Consider the following 23,210-nt stretch of genomic DNA (forward strand, 5'->3'; position numbering starts at 1 on the left):
GAGCAGTCTGCCTGTGCAGTCTCTGCTTCATTGGTTTGTCGTGCTGCAGCATTAATGACATTCTCCTATTTCAGTGTAATAGTTTGGTGGGTCTGAATGACCTCTTTTGATCAGTGTCAGTGTCTCGACGAACTGAATGTCTTCCTCCTGGCCCGAGGGCAGAGGTTCAAGGACTTCAATGGGCAACCCGTGGTTCCTGCTTACTGGCGTGTTGTGTTGACTAGACTCTATCTTCCTGAGCTATAGGAGACAAACAGGAGGCTGGAAGAACACAACAAGCCAGGCAGTATCATGAGGTGGGGAAGTCAACATTTCAGGTATAACCGTTCTTCAGGACTGGGGGTGCGGGTAGGGAACGCTGCCGGTAAAGAGGGAAGAGAGGTTGGGGTGGGGAGAGCAGCGGGATGGTGAGGTACGCATAAGTGGACACGTGGTTGGGCGATGGGAAGGATTAATCCAGTTGGGAGCTGGAAGACATCGTCGTTAGGTGGAATGTAAGGGTGGGAGGTGGGCTGGAAAGGGAGAAGGCGCATGGGTAGGAATGTTATTTCAAATTGGAGAAGACAAGTTTCATCCTCCAGGCTGTAGGATTGACAAGCAGAAGATAATGTCTAGATTAGAGTGATGCTGGAAAAGCACAGCAGGTCAGGCAGCATCCGAGGAGCAGAAAAATCGACGTTTCGGGCAAAAGCCCTTCATCAGGAATAGAGGCAGGATGCCTGCAGAGTGGAGAGATAGATGAGAGGGGGTGGGCGTGGATGGAAAGCAGCATAGAGCACAATAGGTGAATGGGGGTGTAGATGGAGGTGATAGGTCAGAGAGGAGGGTCGGGGAAGGTAGCAAAGAGTACAACGGGCGAATGGGAATTTGGAAGCTTCTTTGGAGCCTTGGATGGATGTGAGGGAGGAGGTATTGGCGCAGGTCTTGCCATTCGTGCGGTGGCGGGGAGGGTTCCAGTAAGGGAGGGTGGGTTGTTGGGGGGCGTGGACCTGACCATTTAATCACGGAGGGAACGGTCTTTGCTAAAAGCGGAACTAAGTGGGGAGGGAAATATATCTCTGGTGGTAGGGTCCATTTGGAGGTGACGGAAATGTCTTCGGATGATGTGGTTTATGCGAAGGTTGGTAGGTTGGAAGGTGAACACCAGGGGCGTTCTGTCCTTGTTACAGTTGGAGGGGTGGGGTTTGGGGGCGGAGGGGCGGGCGTGGACGAGATGCATTGGAGGCCATCTTTAACCACGTGGGAAGGGAAATTGCGGTCTCTAAAGAAGGAGGCTATCTGGTGTGTTTAATGGTGCAACTGGACCTCGTGGGAGCAAATACGGCGGAGGCGGAGGAATTGGGAATACGGGATGGCATTTTTGCAGGAGGTAGGGTGGGAAGATGTGTAATCCAGGTAGCTGAAAGCAGGTTGGTTTGTAAAAGATATCAGTGACAATTCGGTCTTCATTAATGGAGATGGAGGGGTCCAGGAAGGGGAGGGAGGTGTCAGAGATGGTCCAGGTGAATTTATAGTAGGGGTGGAATGTGTTGATGAAGTTGATGAAGTGCTCAAACTCCTTGCGGGAGTATGAGGTGGCACCAATACAGTCATCAATGTAGTGAAGGAAGAGGTGTGGAGTGGTGCTGGTGTAATTATGGAAGATGGACTGTTCTACGGAGCCAACAAAGAGACAGGCAGAGCTGGGGCCCAGACGGGATCCCAGGGCTACCCCTTTGGTCTGGAGAAAGTGGGAGGATTTGAAGGAGAAATTGTTAAGCGTGAGCACCAGTTCAGCCAAACGATTGAGAGTGTCAGTGGAAGGGTACTGTTGGGGACGTCGCGAGATGAAAAAACGGAGGGCTTGGAGGTCCTCGTCATGGCGGATGGACGTCGAGATGGATTGGATATCCATGTTGAAGATGAGGCATTGGGGGCCGGGGAAACGGAAGCCTTGGAGGAGGTGGAGGGCATGGGTTGTGTCTCGAATGTATGTGGGAAGTTCCTGGACTGGGGGGATAGGACAGTGGAGACGAGTTCGGTTGGGCAGGAGCATGCTGAGACAATGGGTCGGCTAGGGTGGTCAGGTTTGTAGATCTTGGAAAGGAGGTAGAATCGGGCAGTGTGGTTCCCGGACTAAGAGGTTGGAAGCTGTGGGTGGGAGTTCTCCTGAGGTGATGAGGTTCTGTGTGATCTGGGAAATTACGGTTTCGTGATGTGAGTTGGGGTCATGGTCAAGAGGGCGGTAGGAGGAGGTGAATTCGAGTTGGCGTCTGGCTTCAGCGGTGTAGAAGTCAATGCACAAAACTACCACTGCTCACACTTTATCTGCTGTTTTGATGGTGAGGTTGGGATTGGAGCAGAGGGAGTGGGGGGCTGAGCGTTGTGAGGTGAGAGGTTGGAGTGGGGGAGGGGTTTAGACAGGTTGAAGCAGTTAATGTCTCGACATCAATTGGAAATTAGCTCACCTCCCACCCGACCAACCTTCGCAAAAACCACATCATTTGAAGACATTTCTGTCACCTCCAAACGTACCTCACCACCAGGGATATATTTACTTCCCCACCCCTTTCCGACTTCCTCAAAGACCGTTCCGTCCGTGACTCCCTGATCAGTTCCACGCCCCCCAACAACCCACCCTCCCTTCCTGGGACCCTTCCCTGCCACCGCAGGTATGGCAAAACCTGCGCCGAAACCTCCCCCCTCACCTCTATCCAAGGCCCCAAAGGAGCCATCCACATCCATCAACGTTTTACTTGCACATCCATCAATATCATTTCTTGTATCCATTGCTCCCGATGTGGTCTACTCTACGTTGGGGAGACTGGACGCTTCCTAGCAGAGCACTTTAGAGAACATCTTCGGAACACCAGCATCAAATCAACCCCAACGCCCTGTGACCCATCATTTCAACTCCCCCGCCCACTCTGCCGAGGACATGCAGGTCCTGGGCCTCCTCCACCGACGCTCCCTCACACCCCGACGCCTGGATGAAGAACGCCTCATCTTCCACCTTGGAACACTTGAACCCCATGGCATCAAAGTGGATTTCACCAGTTTCCTCATTTCCCCTTCCCCCACTTCGCCCCAGCTCCAACCTTCTAGCTGAGCACCGCCCACATGACCTGTCCTACCTGCCTATCTTCCTTTCGAGTTATCCACTCCACCCTCCTCTCTGACCTATCACCTTCATCCCCACCCCCATTCACCCGTTGATCTCTTTGCTACCTTCCCCCACCCTCCTCTCTGACCTATTACCTCCATCCCTACCCCCATTCACCTACTGTACACTACGCTACTTTCTCCCACCCAATCCCCCTTTCAGTTATCTCTCCACTATGCAGCCACGCTGCCTTTATTCCTGATGAAGGGCCTTTGCCCAAAACATCGATTTTCCTGTTCCTTAGATGCTGCCTGACGTGCTGTGCTTTTCCAGCACCACTCTAATCTAGACTCTGGTTTCCAGCATCTGCAGTCCTTGATTTTACCTAGAAGATAAGGTGTTGTTCCTCCAATTTGCAGTCTGCCTCACCATGGCAAAAGAGGAGGCCAGGGATGGTTATGTCGGAAAGGGAGTGGCAAGGTGAATTCAAACGGGCGGTGACTGGGAGGTCAGGTCGGCTCCTGCAGGCCCGACTGTGATGCTCAGTGAAATGTTCATATTCAGTCTCCCCAGTGCAGAGAAGACCACATCAGGAGCACCTGATGCAGAATTGTAGGTTGGAAGAGAGGTAGGTGAACCTCTGTCTGAGCTGGAAGTACTGTTTAAAGCCCTATAAGGAGGTGGAGGAGGTGGTGAGCCAGCAGCTTTTGCATCTTTTGCAGTTTCAGGAGAAGGTAACTGGAGGTGATTGTCGTGATTAGTCGGATATGGGCCCGGTGGTGGGATCCAAACCTAGTTTACTGCATCTGGTGCTCCCAATGTGGTCTTCACTGCATTGGGAAGACCAAATGTAAATGAAGGGAACATTTTTCTGAGTATCTCAGTTGGGCTTATCAGGGCTAACCTGACCTCCTAGTCACTTCCTATTTCAATTCTCTCTCCCAATTCCTTTCTGACATGGCCATCCTTAGCCTTCTCCATTGCCACAACGAACCAAACCTTACATTGGAGGAACAAGATCCCAACAGCCACCTGTGCAGCCTACACCCCGGGTACTCAACATTGAATTCGCCAATTTCAAATAACCTCCCTTTAAATCCCCTGACTCCCTTCCCAGGCCCTCCCCTACCTTCCATTCCTGTGAGCAACCAATTGTCCAGCTACCAATTGGATTCAGCTCTCCCATCACCAACCCGCTGATACCCTTTATCTGTGTTCACTTGTCCCCACCTGGCCACTCTACCTCCTCCTCTCTCACCTGCCCCTTTATCTATAGACTCCTTACTTCCACCCACAGTCCTGACGAAGAGTTATATCCAAGGCGTTGACTTCTCAACGCCATGATGCTGTCTTGCTTATTCTGTTCCTCCAGCCTCCCCCGTGTCTATTTTAGATTCCAACAGCTGTTTTTTTAAAAATTATCTTTTTGTGTAATAGGCAGGAGAGAGTGATTGTGTTGAGCCTCTTGTTAGCCAATAGGTCTGATGGGCTGAATGACTTTCTTATATTACTGTAAAACAAGCTAGTGTTGCTGAAGGGATTCCTCTTTTTATTAACAGTGGAAATGTTTAGTGTCCAGCAGTGCTTTTCACTAATGTTACCTATACGTTAACAGCACAAGCTTGAATGTTGACCAGGTTTGATACTTTAATACCTTCGGAGTTAACTCATTGTTCTGAATATTATATAATCTTCACAGAACATCCCCACCTCTGATCGCATGACAGAGGGAAAGACATTGATGAAGCAGCTGAAGATATTTGTGCTGAATAAGCTACCCTGAGGATTGCCCACAGAGATATCCAGGGACTGGGAGGATTGATGTCCACCAGCCCCATTGTGTTCTGAATTATCCAACCATTGGGGAGTTTACAACTGATTCCTATCAAGTCCAATATTGTTCAGTCTCCTTGACACCTTGCTCAGTCAAATACTGCCATGATATCAGGGCCAATCACTCTGACGGTGTGTTCATATCTTTTGTTCATGTAAATTGGCCAAGGTATATGTGTGCGGAGTGTTTCCTTCTCTCAGCGGGTAATGATGGTTGGGACCAGACAGTTAGGGGAGGCTACATCACTGAAATGTTGGGGGGTGGGAGTGGTTGTCAATGAATTTTGAACCGTTAGAGAGTCGAGAGCTACAAAGAATTGGGCACGAAAGAGAAATTGCAGCCGAGTGCAGATCAGCCCCGATCTTACTGAATTGAAGGTCAGGCCAGAGAGGCTATGTAGCCTGGTGTTATTCCAGTATGCCCCATAGACCAGTCACTTTGTGGCCTCTTCCATTTTCTGTGTTACTGACTTCAAGTAGCTGAATAAACTGATCATGTTGCTGTGTAACAGGGCACTGGTACTCTCGGTACAGTTTTATAGACCCTGAGGGCTGATTAGGCCTCCTCTTGTAACATGTAATGACCGCGACATTTATCCACTTTCAAACATTCCAGTACGTCCAAAATCCTCCTCTTGGCTCTTGTCCGAAGCATCTCGTGTGAAAGTCTTACTGGCTACTCTGCTACCAACTGCATGTCTCTACACCCCTCCACATTTAGTTTTGGTCAGTGAAGGAAGGAGACACGACAGTGATGTAGTGTTTGGGCTGTCAGCACTCCTTGACACCTGGCCTCTGACTATCTGCTCGCCAGTGCATGTCGCTGCTTGGCCTTGGAGAGAGTCTTACTGAAGTCTTCTTCCTGGAAGGGGTGACTGTGTCGATGCAAATCCTCACCCCGTCAGGCAATCCGTATTGTCGCAGTCCTCTGGTCCTTTCTGTCTATTAGTACCGCGTTTATGAATTCCTGGAATCCCTCGATTGCATTCCAAACTGTGTCTCACTTCATAGTGAGAGAGGTGGATGTTCTTGTGGATACAGGACTAATGGAAAAGAACACCATTAGACATAGGGGCAACAATATGTCTATCCGCTCACTGAGTCTGCTTTTCATTCGATTACGTTATATTTGTTTTGATAATGCCCCATTCCACTTACCTGTGATTTCCCCGTAAAACTTGTATAAAAATCTGTCTGTCTCAGCCTTGAAGATATTTAATGATCCAGGCTTCAAGAGCCCTCTGAATATTCTACAATTGTTTCTCTCTCACTGATGTGAGACGTGGTGGTCTTTAATCTGGGGATGTGCCTAATCGTTTTCTTGCATAAACTTCCAGTTCTTCCTCAGCTCCTATATCATTCGCTCACGGGTCACACAGTCAATCTCCCTGAATCCAGGAACTGCTTCTGCAATCTGAAGACCGATTCGTTGGATGTATATAACATATTCTCTGGCTCTGTGAACTGTCCCCTTGGTCCCTAGTACTCCCCATTCTTTCTCGCGTTCACCTCTTCCCCTGAATAAACAAAACAAAATTACTCTGGATTCTTGCTAATCTTACCCGCTAATATTTTATCACCCCTACTTCTGCTCTTCCACTGACTTTTTAAGCTTAGCCCTACACTTTCTATATTCTTTTAAGACCCCCATTGACCTGCTCACTTCATACCTGCTTTAAGCTTTTCTTTCCTTTTTCTTTCTTTTCGGAATTTGTGTCGACACCTGAGGTTCTTTGGGCTTGTTTTCCTAAATTGTATCTGCGTTGTAACATGCTGGGCCGACACTGTCATCAATTCCATTTTGATCAAGTGATCCCCCAAACCCCGCCCCACCTTGTTCTGCTACAGTTTCACCCAGAGGCAACTGCACTTTGGCCAGGTCCTGTCACTTCTTTCATTAAATATGTCTCCCCAATCCAAAAAGCTTTTATTTTTCAATTTTTTTTGGGGGGGGGGGTCTTTTCCTTAGCAAACTCAAAATGTATGATGTCACAGTCACTGGTCGTCTAATGCTCACCTCCTTCTGGCTGGAACAACTGACTGGCTTCGTTCCCCACAGTGAGGCCCAGAACTGCCCTGCCTTTGTTGTATCTGCTCGGTGTTGATATAAGAAGATCTCTGGAATATAGTTCAAAGCACCTGCCCTATGTTAAAATAGTTATCACTGCCCTGATGAATATTTGGAATTGAAATGCCTGAATATAATGATCATATTATTGTTTTTACACACCTTAATAACTTGGCTAATACCGTACTCGGTATATGCTCCCTACTTTTCATTATCTGGGGGTCTAAAATATATCCATAGCAGACTTTCTATCATGGTTTTGATCCTGAGCTCTCACCACCAAGCCTCATTAGAAGATCCTTTCAAGATATCGTCCCGTTTTAAGCCAGTAAATGATTCCATCATTAATAAGGCCACACCACCTCCTTTTTTACCCTCTCTCCTGTCCGGATTATAGTTCTGGTACAGAATATTGAGTTGTCAGCCCTGACCTCCCACAAAAACATCTCAGAAATGGCAAAAAAAAGTCACACTTCTACATGTCACCTCGTTTCCTTATCATATCTGTCTGTCTGATAATATTACCAGCATTAAGGTAAAGCACATCCAACCTGGAATATATCACGTAGAATACTTTGTATCTCGGAGGTCTTCAGTCATTCATTGTTTGTTATCAACCTGTCCAGTTCATGAACCAAAACTGTAACTCTGGCACTGAATGAATATTTGTTATATATTAATTTCGTTTTTAGTAAATGTGTTCATCAATTGCAACTTTCCAGAACTGAACGGGTTTCTGCTGGTTAGTTCCCTGTTCAGTGTGCAGAGGGGACAGCCCTCAGTAATGGAGAAAGTGTGGACTGCAGATCCTGGTGATCAGTGTCGAAAATTATGGCGCTGGAAAATCACAGCCAGCATCTGAGGAGCAGCAGAGTCAAAGCTTTGGACATCTGCCCTTCCCATGTTTTCCATTCCATAATACACAGGATATTAGGAACCATACATGCTCATGAAAGCAGCACTGTACAGAGCCCTGAAATGGAAAGCAGTCAATCAATTGGTTGGGCGGGGAGTAAACAAGTTGAGGTGAAATACAGACTGATTGAACATAAGGATAGAAAAATCACTCGGCCAGACGTGAAACACCCGAGGTTACTACAGGAAGAGAGGCAATAGATTTCTGTGCATTTGGCGATGGTCTTTGTGTCTTCACTCTCCATTGGAGTAGCGTCGGATGATTGGAGAGTGGCAAATGTTACTCCCTTGGTCAGGCAAGGAAACAGGGATTGTCCTGAGAATGACAGACCAGTCAGTCTTACATCAGTATTGGGCAAAGTATTGGAGAGGATTCTGAAAAATCATAGTTTGATTAGAAATAGTCAGCATGGCTTTGTGAGGGGCAGGTCATACCTCACAACTCTTATTGGACTCTTTGAGGATGGGATTCAGCACACTGAAGAAGATAGAGCAGTGAATGCCGAGTGCATGGATTTTAACAACTTGTTTGATAAGCTTCCCCGTGGTAGATTCATTCAGAAAGTAAGGAGGCATGGCATACAGGGAGACCTATCTGTCTGGATACAGAATTGACTAGCCTATAAAGGACAGAGGGTGGTGGTAAATGGGGAATATTGAGTGTGGAACTAGGTGACCAGTGGTGTTCCGTAAGGATCGGCTCTGGGACCTCTGCTGTTTGTGATTTTGATAAATGACTTGGATGACGACGTTTAAGGGTAAGTTCGTAAGTTTGATGATGTAACACAGGTTGGTGGAACGGTGGATAATGGGAAGAACTGTTGTAGTTTGCAACAGGACATTGACTGGATGCAAGACTCGGCTGCTAAGTGGCAGATAGTGTTCAATATTGAAAAGTGGGCTAGGATTCATTTTGGAAGTTCGAATTTGAATGCAGAATACAGCGTTAAAGGCAGGACTATTACATTGTGGAGGAACAGGGGGAATCATATGGTCCATGGCACAGCTCTCACGAAGTTGCTACCCAGGTTTCTGCGGTTGTTAAGAAGGCGTTTGATGTGTTCATTAGCCGAGGGGTTGAGTTTAAAAGCTGCAAGGTTATGCTGCTACTCTATGGAGCCCTGGTGAGACCACACTTAGAATATTGTGATCAGTTCTGGTTGCCTCATTATAGGAAAGACGTGGAGGTTTTGGTGAGGTTCCTGAGGAGATTTATCAAGATGCTGCCTCACTAGCGGTCTTACAAAGAAAATTTGAGGGAGCTAAAGGTTTTCTTCATTGGAACGAAGAAGAATGGAATGTGGCTTGACAGGGGTGTACAAGATGATGAGAGGCATAAATAGAGTGGATAGCCAGACACTTTCTCCCAGGGTGGAAATGACTATCTCGAGTGGGTATGATTTTAAAGTAATTGGAGGAAGGTTTAGGGGAGATGTCCACGGTACGTTCTTTACACAGAGAGTGGTGGATGTGTGCAATGAACAGCCAGCAGTTGTAGTAAAGTCTGCTATATTAGGGATATTTAATTGGATAGGCATATGAATGATAGTATAATGAGAAGTATGTAAGTTTACCGGAACTTATACCAGGATAAAAGCTCGTCAGACCTTCAAGGGCCGAAGGGCCTGCACTGTGCTGCACTGTTCTATGTTTCCAATTTCACCCAGCTTGTGGATTCTCATCAAATGTTGAATGTGTGAGGGAGTGATGTGTGTGAGATCAGGAAGCTTTGGAGGGGTGTAAGGCCAAAGCTCCAGTTATGGTGTGTTTTGTTACCGTCACCTGAAAGCCATTATAATCTGTGTGGTTACTTAGCCCAGACAGAATCCACCAAGTTCAGTTATTAATGTGATTTGTGGATTACCGTTTGCTGCTGCTTACTTCACATACATTCTACTGTGTGATCCATATAGTAATCTCTGACCATTCACAGAGATGTACAATTTTATTTTGATACTGGAGAATGTGAAGGTGGCATTTATTGGATTTGGCTTTAGAGGTTTCTTTGTGAGACACAAGGCACTGCAATAGATTGTCAACTTGTTAATGTCTTCACCCATGTCTGGTCCGGGGTTCAGATGTATGGATTCTGGGAGGCAGATAAGGTTTCATCACCATTGGTAACTTGTATTGTGAGATTCTGGCTCTCCATGTCAACAAGTCTGCTCTCTGGGACAGTTTCTGACTGAAGATGAATTTCAAAACGTGGTTGCTGCTCAGCAATTTGTATTTAACCTGGACAATATTTGTACCTACACTGAGACCAGTGATAGTCTGTTGCCGCGACATTAACCGCCTCAACTTCTCCACCCCTCTCACCCACTCCAACCTCTAACCCTTGGAACGTGCAGCCCTCCACTCCCCCCGTTCCAACCCCAACCTCACTATCAAACCGGCAGACAAGGGAGGCGTGGTAGTAGTTTGGCGCTCCGACCCTTACACCGCTGAGTCTAAACACCAGCTCGCAGACACCTCCTCCTACTGCCTCCTTGACCATGACCCCACCTCCCTCCACCAAACCATCATCTCCCAGACCATCCATGAACTCATCACCTCAGGGGATCTCCCATCCACCGCCTCCAACCTCATAGTCCCACAACCCCGCACCGCCCGTTTCTACCTCCTGCCCAAAATCCACAAACCTGACTGCCCCGGCCGACCCATTGTCTCAGCCTGGTCTTGCCCCACCGAACTCCTCTCTGCATACCTCGACACGGTCCTGTCCCCCTTAGTCCAACACCTCCCCACCTACGTTCTGGACACCACCCACGCCCTCCACCTCCTCCATGATTTTCGCTTCCCCGGTCCCCAACGCCTTATCTTCACCATGGATATCCAGTTCCTGTACATCTCCATCCACCATCACGAAGGACTCAAAACCCTCCGCTTCTTCCTTTCCCGCCGTACCAACCTGTACCCTTCCACTGACACCCTCCTTCGACTCACTGAACTGGTCCTCACCCTGAACAACTTCTCTTTCTAATCCTCCCACTTCCTCCAAAACAAAGGAGTAGCCATGGGCACCCGCATGGGGCCCAGCTTTGCCTGCCTCTTCGCAGAATATGTGGAACAGTCCATTTTCCGCAGCTACACTGGCACCACCCCCCACCTTTACCTCCACTACATCGATGACTGTATCGGCGCTGCCTCGTGCTCCCACGAGAAGGTTGAACAGTTCATCCACTTTACCAACACCTTTCACCCCGAACTCAAATTCACATGGACCGTCTCAGGCTCCTCCCTCTCTTTCCTAGACATTTCCATTTCTATCTCTGGCGATCGAATCAACACGGACATTTACTAGAAACCGATCGACTCCCACAGCTACCTAGACTACACCTCCTCCACCCTGCCCCCTGTAAAAACGCAATCCCATATTCCCAATTCCTTCGTCTCCGCCGCATCTGCTCGCAGGAGGACCAGTTCCAATACCATACATCCCAGATGGCCTCCTTCTTCAAAGACCGCAATTTCCCCCCAGACGTGATCGACGATGCCCTCCACCGCATCTCCTCCACTTCCCGCTCCTTCGCCCTTGAGCCTCACCCCTCAAACCGCCATCAGGACAGAACCCCACTGGTCCTCACCTACAACCCAACCAACCTCCATATACAGCGTATCATCCGCCGTCATTTCCGCCACCTCCAAAAGGACTCCACCACCAGAGATATATTTCTCTCCCCTCCCTTATCAGCTTAACAAAAAGACCACTCCCTCCGTGACTCCCTCGTCAGGTCCACACCCCCCACCAACCCAACCTCCACTCCCGGCACCTTCCCCTGCAATCGCAAGAAATGCAAAACTTGCGCCCACACCTCCCCCCTTACTTCCCTCCAAGGCCCCAAGGGATACTTCCATATCCGCCACAAATTCACCTGCACCTCCACACACATCATTAATTGCATCCGCTGCACCCGATGTGGCCTCCTCTATATTGGGGAGACAGGCTGCCTACTTGCGGAACGTTTCAGAGAACACCTCGGGGACACCTGGACCAACCAACCCAACCATCCCGTGGCTCAACACTTCAACTTCCCCTCCCACTCCACCAAGGACATGCAGGTCCTTGGACTCTTCCATCGCCAGACCATAGCAACACGACGGTTGGAGGAAGATCGCCTCATCTTCCGCCTAGGAACCCTCCAACCACAAGGGATGAACTCAGATTTCTCCAGTTTCCTCATTTCCCCTCCCCCCACCTTGTCTCAGTCAAATCCCTCGAACTCAACACCGCCTTCCCAACCTGCAATCTTCTTCCTGACCTCTCCGCCCCACCCCACTCCGGCCTATCACCCTCACCTTGACCTCCTTCCACCTATCGCATCTCCAACGTCCCTCCTTTAAGTCCCTCCTCCCTACCTTTTAACTTAGCCTGCTGGACACACTTTCCTCATTCCTGAAGAAGGGCTTATGCCAGAAACGTCGATTCTCCTGTTCCTTGGATGCTGCCTGACCTGCTGCGCTTTTCCAGCAACACATTCTCAGCTCTGATCTCCAGCATCTGCAGTCCTCACTTCTTCCTCGGGTTCTTCCCCTGCCCAAGGTGGATCCCAAATTATTTGTTTTGAAATAATATTTTATTGATTGCCCTGGACCAGGTTAGACGCTCTATGCACAGATTTTGGAACAGGCCACTGAGTCTCTCTATATCACAGGCAGCTATTAGGTTCAATCGCACAGTAAATGATTTCACATCTAATGGAAGCAATTCTAAGCGTAGCTCATTGCAAGGTGTTGAGTTGACTGACCAGAACAATAATCGGATGTTTGCTATGTTTCATGAATTTGGCAAAACTAAGACGTGAACGATAATCATTCAACTGAACTATAATCTCTTAAATCAATTATGTTGATTCTATATTTATGGAACTAAAATATAAACTCCTGTCAAGATTTTCTAACACAGAAATAACACACGTATATTTTACTTTAGCGAAGAAAGAACATTTTTCTTGTGGTGATCAGAATTAGATATTCAATGTCAGGATTCAAAGCAATGTTTTGCCACTCCAATATTTTTAAAGTGGTTGGTTTCTGGATAATTCCATGTTCAGAGTGAGCAGAAGATTGAACATACAAATAGAATTAGCGTTCTTATACATTTATATATAATCAATCAGTTTAATTTTACACTGAAATGTACGATGTTCAGCTATTTGCCAGCAATTTAAAAATGGCAACAATTCAACATAGACTGAATATTAAGCTAAATAAATTATTTGTTATCAAATTTTAGTGAACAATAATTTGAAAACTTTCAATTTTTAGAATGAATGATGTTTAATATGAAATGTGGAGAGTGAAAGCAAAAACAACGAAGATAATATCGTGTCAGGGAAAAGTCAGAGTTTTCCAAAGTGTTTTGTGCCAAAGCAATGATATATTTGTTTTAGTAATTGAAATATGACATGTAAAATATTTATGATCTGAGTAATAGTTAGACTTCATAATGAAGCTGACCTTGCAATACTTGCATCTTAAATCTTTATGCTGCACCAGATAATCAGATATTTGCGAGCATTTACACTGTGAAATAATTGGATACTGACTTTTATTCACAGCTGACACTTGATAGAGTGCAAAGCTTTAAACTACAGGAGGAGGCCATTAGCCGTTATATATGCATCAGCTCCAAAAATGTCTCCCAAGCTCCTCCCATTTGCCAGCCCTCTCTCTGTTGCCCGTTAAATTCACAATTTCCAAATATATATCCAGTTCTCTTTTGAATCTTCATCCACAACTTTCCCAGCCAGTCAATTCCAATTCGTAACAACTCTCTAAATAAAGATGTTTTTCATTATTTCACTCCTAGCTCTTTTGCTGACAATCTTGAAATTAGAATTCCTTGATGCTGTAATGACATTCTTTTTTTACTGAACAACTTTTTTCATACTTTTGAGCACCTCAATAAATTCACATCTTTGTCTGTTCTGCTCCTGGAACAATAAGCCTTGCAAGAACTGTAACAAACACTATACGGGAAACAAGCAGAAAACTAGTCACCAGGATATATGAACATCAACTAGCCACTTGACCCCAACCTTACTTTCTTACGTACTGATGAAGAAGTAGGTCAATTTGACTAGGTCTGCATATCCATACTAAGACATGCCAAACAGAGACAAGAACAAGAATTCCTAGAAACATGGCATTCCAACCGGAACTATATCAACTAACACATGAATTTTGACTCCATCTACCACGCTCTGAGAAAAAGAGCCGGAAATGACATCATCGACACAAGAAATTACAGTACCAACTCAAGGAAACCGAAACACCTAAGTAGAAAGTGGAAGATAACACCAGCACTTCACTGGAGGCTCACTTACTGAGTAAAGTCAATGGAACAAACCAGCAACTGCCATTAGCTATTGCTTCAGAATATATCAGAGTGTTCATGGCCGCCACCACATAGAATCATTGAATGAAACTGCGATCTTGCACGACCAAGTGCATATCCAAAGGCTTTTTAGAAAGTTTGTGAGATCACCTGCTCAAGGGATTAGCACCTTGCACTGGAACATTAGCCTTTTGTGTGTACTATTCTTTGTAACAATAGTCAGAACTGAATAAACTTTTCATCTGCAGGATGGACACAGACTTATTGCTAGAATCAGCTCATGTGATGAGGATAAATACTCAATTAAATTCTACGTTATGGACAAACTGCAGGAGATCAAATCATATTCTCATGTCTACCTTGAATTGGAATCAATTACATACTGTTAAAAAATTCAAAAATGTTCAGACACCATACCAGGGGAGGTAAAAAAAAACATGTCATCTGCATTTGATGGAGATACAGAAATACAGAGTGAATGTGCAATCTGATCAAGAATCAAGTGCTAGAAAAAGAACTACATCAAATCTTAATTTTCAATGGAACCAGATACCAATTTCCTGAACAGTGATGTTTTTCACCCAACCTCACCTTTGCAAAAGCAAGTTTTTCCCAGTCACTAAAACTTCGTTAGCCATTCTACCTCCACCTTCCTACTTGTTGTTACACTCCTACGTCCCTTGCATGATCCCTTCTGCTGCTACATACTCTTCCACTAATGATATCTCTTCACACCTTTCTTCTCCCACTCCCAATGTAAGTTATACCAGTTCCCTAGTTACTCCCACTTCCACTGGCCTTTCCTTTCCTTTTTTGCTTTCCAACAGGTGTGATGGGAACTGCTGGCTTCTGTGCTACTATTGGTCATTAGTGAATGATCATATTTGGATGATCAATTATCAATAGGAACAAACAATAGTGTGTGTCTGTCACTGTCCAATGCATCGTGAACAGGGTGGTTTTGTTCCACATACAAAGTGGAACTTTTTTTCTTCTGTCTCTGTGTCACAGTGCGTAACCAAACAGCCTCATCACAAATAGGATGAACCTCTCTTCAGAATCAAAAGTTTATGCATCAGTTTTTTTCCTTAAACGTTGTGAGGACATTGACCACATTGTTCTAACAACCCGTGTTCTATCATTTTGCTCTTTACCATTTTAACTGATTTTCCAATTTCATTTGAGGGTGATATCAGAGTAACTTGCCTTGTATCAAAGTAATATTTGACTCATGTAGACTCATACACCCTCAGCAAACTGTGGTTAATAGAAATGAGAGGAAATTCTGTGCTGGTAATTTCCTCAATGAACAATGACACCTTCCCCAGAGCTATTGAGAATGACAAATAAACTCTGCCCGTGCTGGTGGCTTCCAAAACTACGGATGGATTTGTCTTATTAATAACATCAAAATACATCTGTTTTCACAGTTTGGTCTAAAGTCTCAGAAAAGTAAGACATTGCTGGTTGAATGTCACCCCAATGAAATCAGACCATTACAATAAGATAACGATTCCGATTATTTTCAATCAGTTACTTTCTGAGGACTAATCGTGCGATGTCAGTGCCACTGAGATCAACATTTTCTCTGTCCAACAGCATCACATCACATTGGCTCCAGGCTGCACCATTCCCAAAGTCTACTTCATTCTCCAGCTCATTTGCCATGCTCGCCAGATATACGAGGCCCACAAGACGGAATAACTCAGAGATGACTATGAGCATCTGGAACCTGCCACCCCACCCATGCCCTGCAACCTGAGTCCATCCCCTCCCCCAAGCCCACCTCCTGTCGTGTCCTGTCCACCCCTCCTTACCTTCCACGCTCTAATGCTGAATGTTCTGTGCTCAGCAATGGTCTCAGCTTTATCCCTCTGTGCCCCACTTTAATGAATTTCAGGAAAGACATAATGCTGAACTTTTCTTCCACCGTTTTCTCCTCGGTGTCCATTTCTTTGCGCAAGAATTCACTCCCCATTCCATAGCCCCTTCGCCCAGCTCCAACACTGTCCCTCCATCTGGACCCATTCCTCTGGCGTTTACTTGAACTCAATCTGTTCATTGAGAACGCTCCATGTGAGTTGGTTGTCTTAAATTCTCTGTATCCCCTCACCCTATCCAATCTATCACCATCTCAACAGACTGTATGTTGTATGCTTCGATCCAGCCCTGACTATGTTACTCAGCCTATGCCGATAAGGGTGGTGCTGCTGCAGTCTGGTGGACTCACCTCTACATTTCAGAGGCTGAGTTCCAACTTTCAGATACCTCCACATGTCACCTGCTGTTCTATAACCCTACCATGGCACATCAGGCTATTTTATTAACTAAATCTGACCACATTTTATCTGGAGATTTCACCCATTCGCCCCCCCCCCCCCCCCCACTCACCCCCACCGAACAATCCCGAAGCTGATGGTCCTCTGATAGCAGAGTTCGCTTTTTATCTCCTCCTGAAAATCGACAGACAGAACTACCCATGCAGACCCATTGCTTCAGCCTGCTCCTGCCACACAGAGGGGGTGCATGGATACATACGTGGGCCCATGTTATACCTGCTCCTTCATGGGGTACGTACACCATTTCTTGTTCCAGTTCTATTTCAGCCCCCATCCACAACTCTTTCTCCGATACGTAGATGATATCGTCGCTGCTGCTCCTCTCTCTTTGGAAAAGTTCATCGTTTCCAATTTGTACCCCTCTCTCACTTTCACACTTTCTAGCTCTGACTCCTCCCTTCCTTTCCTCGACATCTCTGCTTCTATTTCTGGGGATAGACCTGTCAGTGATATCCAGTATTAAATCACCGACTCCCACAGATGCCGAGAGTACACATCCTCACACCCTGTTTCCTGCAAAGACTCAATTCCATTCCCGCAATTTCTCTGTCTCCAACGCATTGGTTCTGCTGATGACAATTTCAAAAATGTGGCCTCTGAAATGTCCACCTTCTTCCTCAACCGAGAATTCCCCAGCAGTTCAACCAGTTCCGACCCACCTCCTGCACTTCTACTCTCACCCTCTCTCCTCCCTCCTGCAACAGTGTTAGAGTTCTCCTTGTCCTTTTCTACCATCCCATTAGCATTCCCATGCAGAAGATCATCAGTCTGCATTCCCCACCTCCAGCGAGATGCCACCACCAGACACATATTTGCCTCCTCTCCCTTTTCCGCCTTTTGAATTGACCATTTCCGCCAGGACACCCTGGTCCGGTCGTTATTCACTGCCCCCTCCTCCCCCCACCTCCGCCAGCCCCCACCAGAGGTGCACTTCACTATCCGGAGGTGTTACACTTTCCCATTTACCTCCTCCCTCGTCACTATCCAAGGGCAGTATCCTGCCAACATTTCCCACAATCTGGTCTACCGATATTCGCTGCTCACATTGTGGCCTGCTCTACACTGGGGAAACGAAAGGTAGACTGGGTGACTACTTCTCAGAATATCCAAGGTTTACCTATGCAAAAGAACCTGAGTTTCCAGTTGCCTTCCAGTTTAATACCCCATCCTGTTCCCTGGCCAATATCTCTGCGTCAGGCTTGCTGCAGTGTTCCAGGACATTCCAACGCAAGCTGGAAAAACAACACCTCATTTTTCGCTGGTGGACCCTGCAGCCCTTCAGTCTCAAAATAATGTTCAATAGTTTTAAGGACTAAACTCCTCAATGCCCCATACTCATATACCAGGCCTAGTTCTCACGTAGCCTACCATTACTCACCCCCTATTGTTAGCTTTTAACAGTCTCCATTAGCAGCTATTCAGCCTCTTCTGTATATTAATCAACATTTTCAGGTATACCATCCATTCTGATGAAGGGCCACTGAATTAGAAACATTAATTCTGATTTCTCTGCACAGATGCTGCAGATCATTTGCAGCAACTTCGGTTTTTGCTTCAACAATATTTCACAATGTTTTTTGTATCACAATGCAATACGTCATGGATATTCCGAGCTCTGTCAAACATAGGAACTTTGTAATTTCTCATTTAATGTCCATAAACAAATATTTGAGATTCAACTGAGGTAGCAGCTTTGCTTATATCGTTCAGATCAGTCAATTTGTCACAGTTCAGAAAGAAAAAGAAATCGACAGAGGGAAACTCAGCAGGTCTGGCACCCTCTGAGCAGAGAAACACAGAATTAACTTTTGCTTTCAATATGACTTTTTCAGAACAGTGTCACATCATATTCGATATGTTAACTCTGTTTCTCTCTGCAGATACTTCCTCCTCTGTTGCGCCTCTACCATCATTTTCTGTTTGTATTTCATATCACTATATTTCATGTTTCTTGACAGGGTTACATGCTGAATTTAGTTATATATGGACAATGTAGTCCTTTCATGTTCCTATTATAGTTGGTGTGTCTGTGACACATGTGTTACGCCGAAATCTGTTTCTTCTTTAAGATTTAAAGGAAAAAAAGAATATTTTTCTGATTATCCTGTAAATCTCAGGAACACCACTTTGTTTGAAAAGACATTTTGTAGGCAGCTGACATTTCATGAGATAATGGGAATAGATTTTTGATGGTGGAGCACTCTGTGACCTTCGTTGAACGAGCTTGTCTACCCCCTCTCCAAAGGCTTTGATTACATATCACCGAATTATTTACAGCAAAAGTGGGGGAAACTCAGCCCATCGTCTCTTCCAGTTTGTAATGAATATATCTCTACTGTTAGTCTCCTATATTGTCCCAATTGCCCTTCACATCTTGTTACGAGTGTCTGCTTTTAATTGTAAGTATTCTGCCAGATATGACCAATATGGTAAATCTCAAAAGTTAAGAAAAACAGAACTTAGAGTGCATGCTCAGCAGGTCTGGCAGTATCTGTGAAGAGAAATCAAAGTGAATGTTTCAGGTCCGGTGACCCTACTCGATCTGTATTCCCAATGATTAAATGGTATGTATATACAATATAGTTCACTTTATCACATTTAATATTATCCATTTAGTTCACATTGTCATTCAGCATTGCATCTCCCAAATGATGGCTGTTTCCTTGTTAAGCATTAGATTTAATTCTGACTGTCAGAAAGAGGGATGATGACTGGGGAATATCATTGTACACCCCATGCAGTCTCCACAGCCTCTGCTCCCATTCCGCCCTATCTCCCAGCCAATATCATGTCCATTCAAACCTGACTCGTTAATTCATAAACTATCTCTGCACTGTCTCGACCGTTGATGTAGATAGTGGCTTGTTCCCCTCCTTTCGTTGTAAAGACAATGATCAGTTCTTTACTTTTGCCGAATTTGAGAGAGAGGTTATTATCATTCCACCATGCCACCAAACCCACTATCTCCTTTCTGTGTTCAGACTCACCGTTGTTTGATATCCCTCCTGCTTTGGTGATGTCATCAGCAAACTTACAGTTGGCATTGTTTGGAATTTGACAACACAGCCGTGTGTGTACCGGAGTACAGTATGGGGCTGATGACACAGCCGTGTGTGTACAGGGAGTACAGTAGGGGGGTGAGGACACAGCCTTGTGTGTACAGGGAGTACAGTAGTGGGGTGAGGACACAGCCGTGTGTGTACAGGGAGTACAGTAGGGAGCTGACGACACAGCCGTGTGTGTACAGGGAGTACAGTAGGGGGCTGAGGACACAGCCGTGGGTGTACAGGGTGTACATTCGGGCGCTGCGGGACGCAGTCGTGTGAGTACAGGGAGTACAGTAGGGGGCTGAGGACACAGAAGTGTGTGTACAGGGAGTACAGTAGGGGGGTGAGGACACAGCCGTGTGTGTACAGGGAGTACAGTAGGGGGCTGAGGACACAGCCGTGTGTGTACAGGGAGTACAGTAGGGAGCTGACGACACAGCCGTGTGTGTACAGGGAGTACAGTAGGGGGCTGAGGACACAGCCGTGTGTGTACAGGGAGTACAGTAGGGAGCTGACGACACAGCCGTGTGTGTACAGGGAGTACAGTAGGGGGGTGAGGACACAGCCGTGTGTGTACAGGGAGTACAGTAGGGAGCTGACGACACAGCCGTGTGTGTACAGGGAGTACAGTAGGGGGCTGAGGACACAGCCGTGGGTGTACAGAGTGTACATTCGGGCGCTGTGGGACGCAGTCGTGTGAGTACAGGGAGTACAGTAGGGGGATGAGGACACAGAAGTGTGTGTACAGGGAGTACAGTAGGGGATTGACGGCACAGCCGTGGATGTACAGGAAGTACAGTAGGGGGCTGAGGACACAGCCGTGTGCGTACAGGGAGTATAGTAGGGGGTGAGGACACAGCCGTGTGTGTACAGGGAGTACAGTAGGGAGCTGACGACACAGCCGTGTGTGTACAGGGAGTAAGTAGGGGGCTGAGGACACAGCCGTGGGTGTACACGGTGTACAGTAGGGAGCTGACGACACAGCCGTGTGTGTACAGGGAGTATAGTAGGGGGTGAGGACACAGCCGTGTGTGTACAGGGAGTACAGTAGGGAGCTGACGACACAGCCGTGTGTGTACAGGGAGTATAGTAGGGGGTGAGGACACAGCCGTGTGTGTACAGGGAGTACAGTAGGGAGCTGACGACACAGCCGTGTGTGTACAGGGAGTATAGTAGGGGGTGAGGACACAGCCGTGTGTGTACAGGGAGTACAGTAGGGTGCTGAGATCACAGCCGTGTGTGTACAGCGAGTACAGTAGCGAGCCGAGGGACACAGACGTGTGTGCACAGGGAGTACAGTAGGGGGCTGAGGACACATCCTCCAGGAGCTCCAGTATTGAGTGTTATTGTGGCGGAGGTGCAGATACCTATCTTCACTAATTGTGGTCAGTGGGTCTGAAACGGGGCATCCAGTTGCAGAGGGTTGAGCCGCAACCAAGGTCACGGAATTTTGAGATCAGTCTGGAGGGGATAATGATGTTTAACGTGGAGTTGTCCTCAATGAGCAGGAGTCTGGTGTAGGTGTCTTGGTTGTCCAAATGGCCTAGGGATGAGTGCAGGGCTTGGGATATGGCATCTGTTGTGGACCCGTTACATCAGTCGGCAAATTAGAGGGGATCAAGTCAGGCTGGGAGATTGGAGGTGATGTGGGCCATAACCAGCCTTTCAAATCACTCCATGTTTATTGAGGTTAGAGCCACTGGGCGGTAATCATTAAGTCATTAAAGCATGAGCTTTCTCACTTACAAGGTTGATGCTATGATTTGGAGATACGATGTTGGACTGGGGTGTACAAAGTTAAAAATCACACAACACCGGGTTATAGTCCAACAGGTTTAATTGGAAGCACAATGATCTTCTTGAAGCAGGTTGGGACTTCAGCTTGTGGGAGGGAAAGGCTGAAATTGTATGTGAATACCTCTGCCAGTTGGTCCTCACAAGATCTGAGTCCTCAGCCGGGAACACTATCCAGGTCCGTCGCTTTCCTTGATTTGACCTGCAGGAAGACTGATCATGCCTGCAGCGGTGACAGCGGGCACAGGTACATCCGAGGCTGTCGGGGCAGGTTTCAGCCTGGCAGTCACACAGTTATTCATCATAGAAATCCCCTCGCCGATCTCCCTCCATCGTCATCAATACACAGTGACATGGTTGGTGTGAGCACCACTCAGTTAGTGCTGAGACGGAGTGACATCAATAGACTGGGATTGTGCGCCATAATGAAGTAAACTCACAACAAAACGGGGTAGGGTGTGCAGGGAGTCAGTGGTGCAGGGAGTGAAGACCTTACAGGTGTAATTCAAGTCAAGCCACTGCTTCAACCTGAATGGAGTCAAGCACCTTGACTGTTTTGCCTTGTATATGGTGGACGGTCCTCAGGGAGCCAGGAATTATATTATATATGAACAAACTGAACAAAGGACTTGAGGGCAGTTTTGCTAAGTTTGCAGATGATATTGAGGAAGTGGGGGAGCTGCAGAAAGGCTTGAACAGTTTAGGACTGTGGGAAAACACGTGGCTGATGGAACACAATATGGGAACGTGTGAGAACATGCACTTTGGTAGGCGGAAGAGAGGAGACACTATGTTCTAATAGGATCCATTAAATCTGGAGCTCAAAAGGTTTATGAAGCACTCGTCCTCTCTTATGTTTAACGTGCATGTTCAGTTGGCAGTTAGGAAAGCAAAAGCAATGTTCGCATTCATTTCAAGAGAGCAAGAATGCAAGACGGGAGACATACTGCTGAGAATGTAATGGGCTATGGACAGACGGCATTTGGCCAATTGTGAGCTGTTTTGGACACTATCTCTGGAGAAAGATCTGTTGGTGTTGGAGGTGGTCCATCCTGGTGATGATGGCTTGTCATATGAGTGGCAGTGTGTGTACTCGATGGAATTTAGAAGAATTGAGGGGTGGGGGGGGGGTGGGGGGGGTCTGATTGAAACAAATGGATTACTGAAAAGATTGATACAGTCAGTGTGTAGAAAATATTTCCACTTTTCATAGAGACAATGACAAAATGGCACTGTATCAGTGTGAAGGAATGGGCTGATTGGCCTAAATCTATTGCTATATCTCATGCCGTTTAAGTCATAGGGTCTATTATTCAGTATAGACTTGTAAGTCTCTGACCTGCTCTTGTAACCCTTGTATTTGTATGTTGATTTGACTTCACGTTCTAGTCAATGGTAACCGCTGTGATATGGACGGTGGGAGGATTCAGTGTCAGCCAGGACTCCATTAATATTTTGAATATGAGCTGCTATCAGTGAGTCTCATCTGGCGGGAGTACAATCTCTCGACGATGATTGTCATTTTCTGTCTGGTATTTTCGAAGAATTGATCCTGTTACGCCAGTATTGTTGATTTAAACAAAACAGGTGCAATTTATCACAGCACTCAGCAACAATATGTCATCGAAGACTGAACACCCTTCTGATAACAGTAAAGTCTAAAATGTTCAATATTAGAAACACTCCTTTCCTGTTCGTGTTCAAATCAGCTAACCTGTCCCTTCGAGATGCTCAACTTGGAACTATTTTTTAAATTTTTTTTTGGACTTGGGCATCGCTGGATGTGCCCAGC

The sequence above is a fragment of the Chiloscyllium plagiosum genome, unplaced genomic scaffold (assembly GCF_037043375.1).
Source record: "Chiloscyllium plagiosum isolate Xiang-an unplaced genomic scaffold, Cpla_swu_hap1 HiC_scaffold_50, whole genome shotgun sequence".
In the NCBI taxonomy this organism is placed as follows: Eukaryota; Metazoa; Chordata; class Chondrichthyes; order Orectolobiformes; family Hemiscylliidae; genus Chiloscyllium; species Chiloscyllium plagiosum.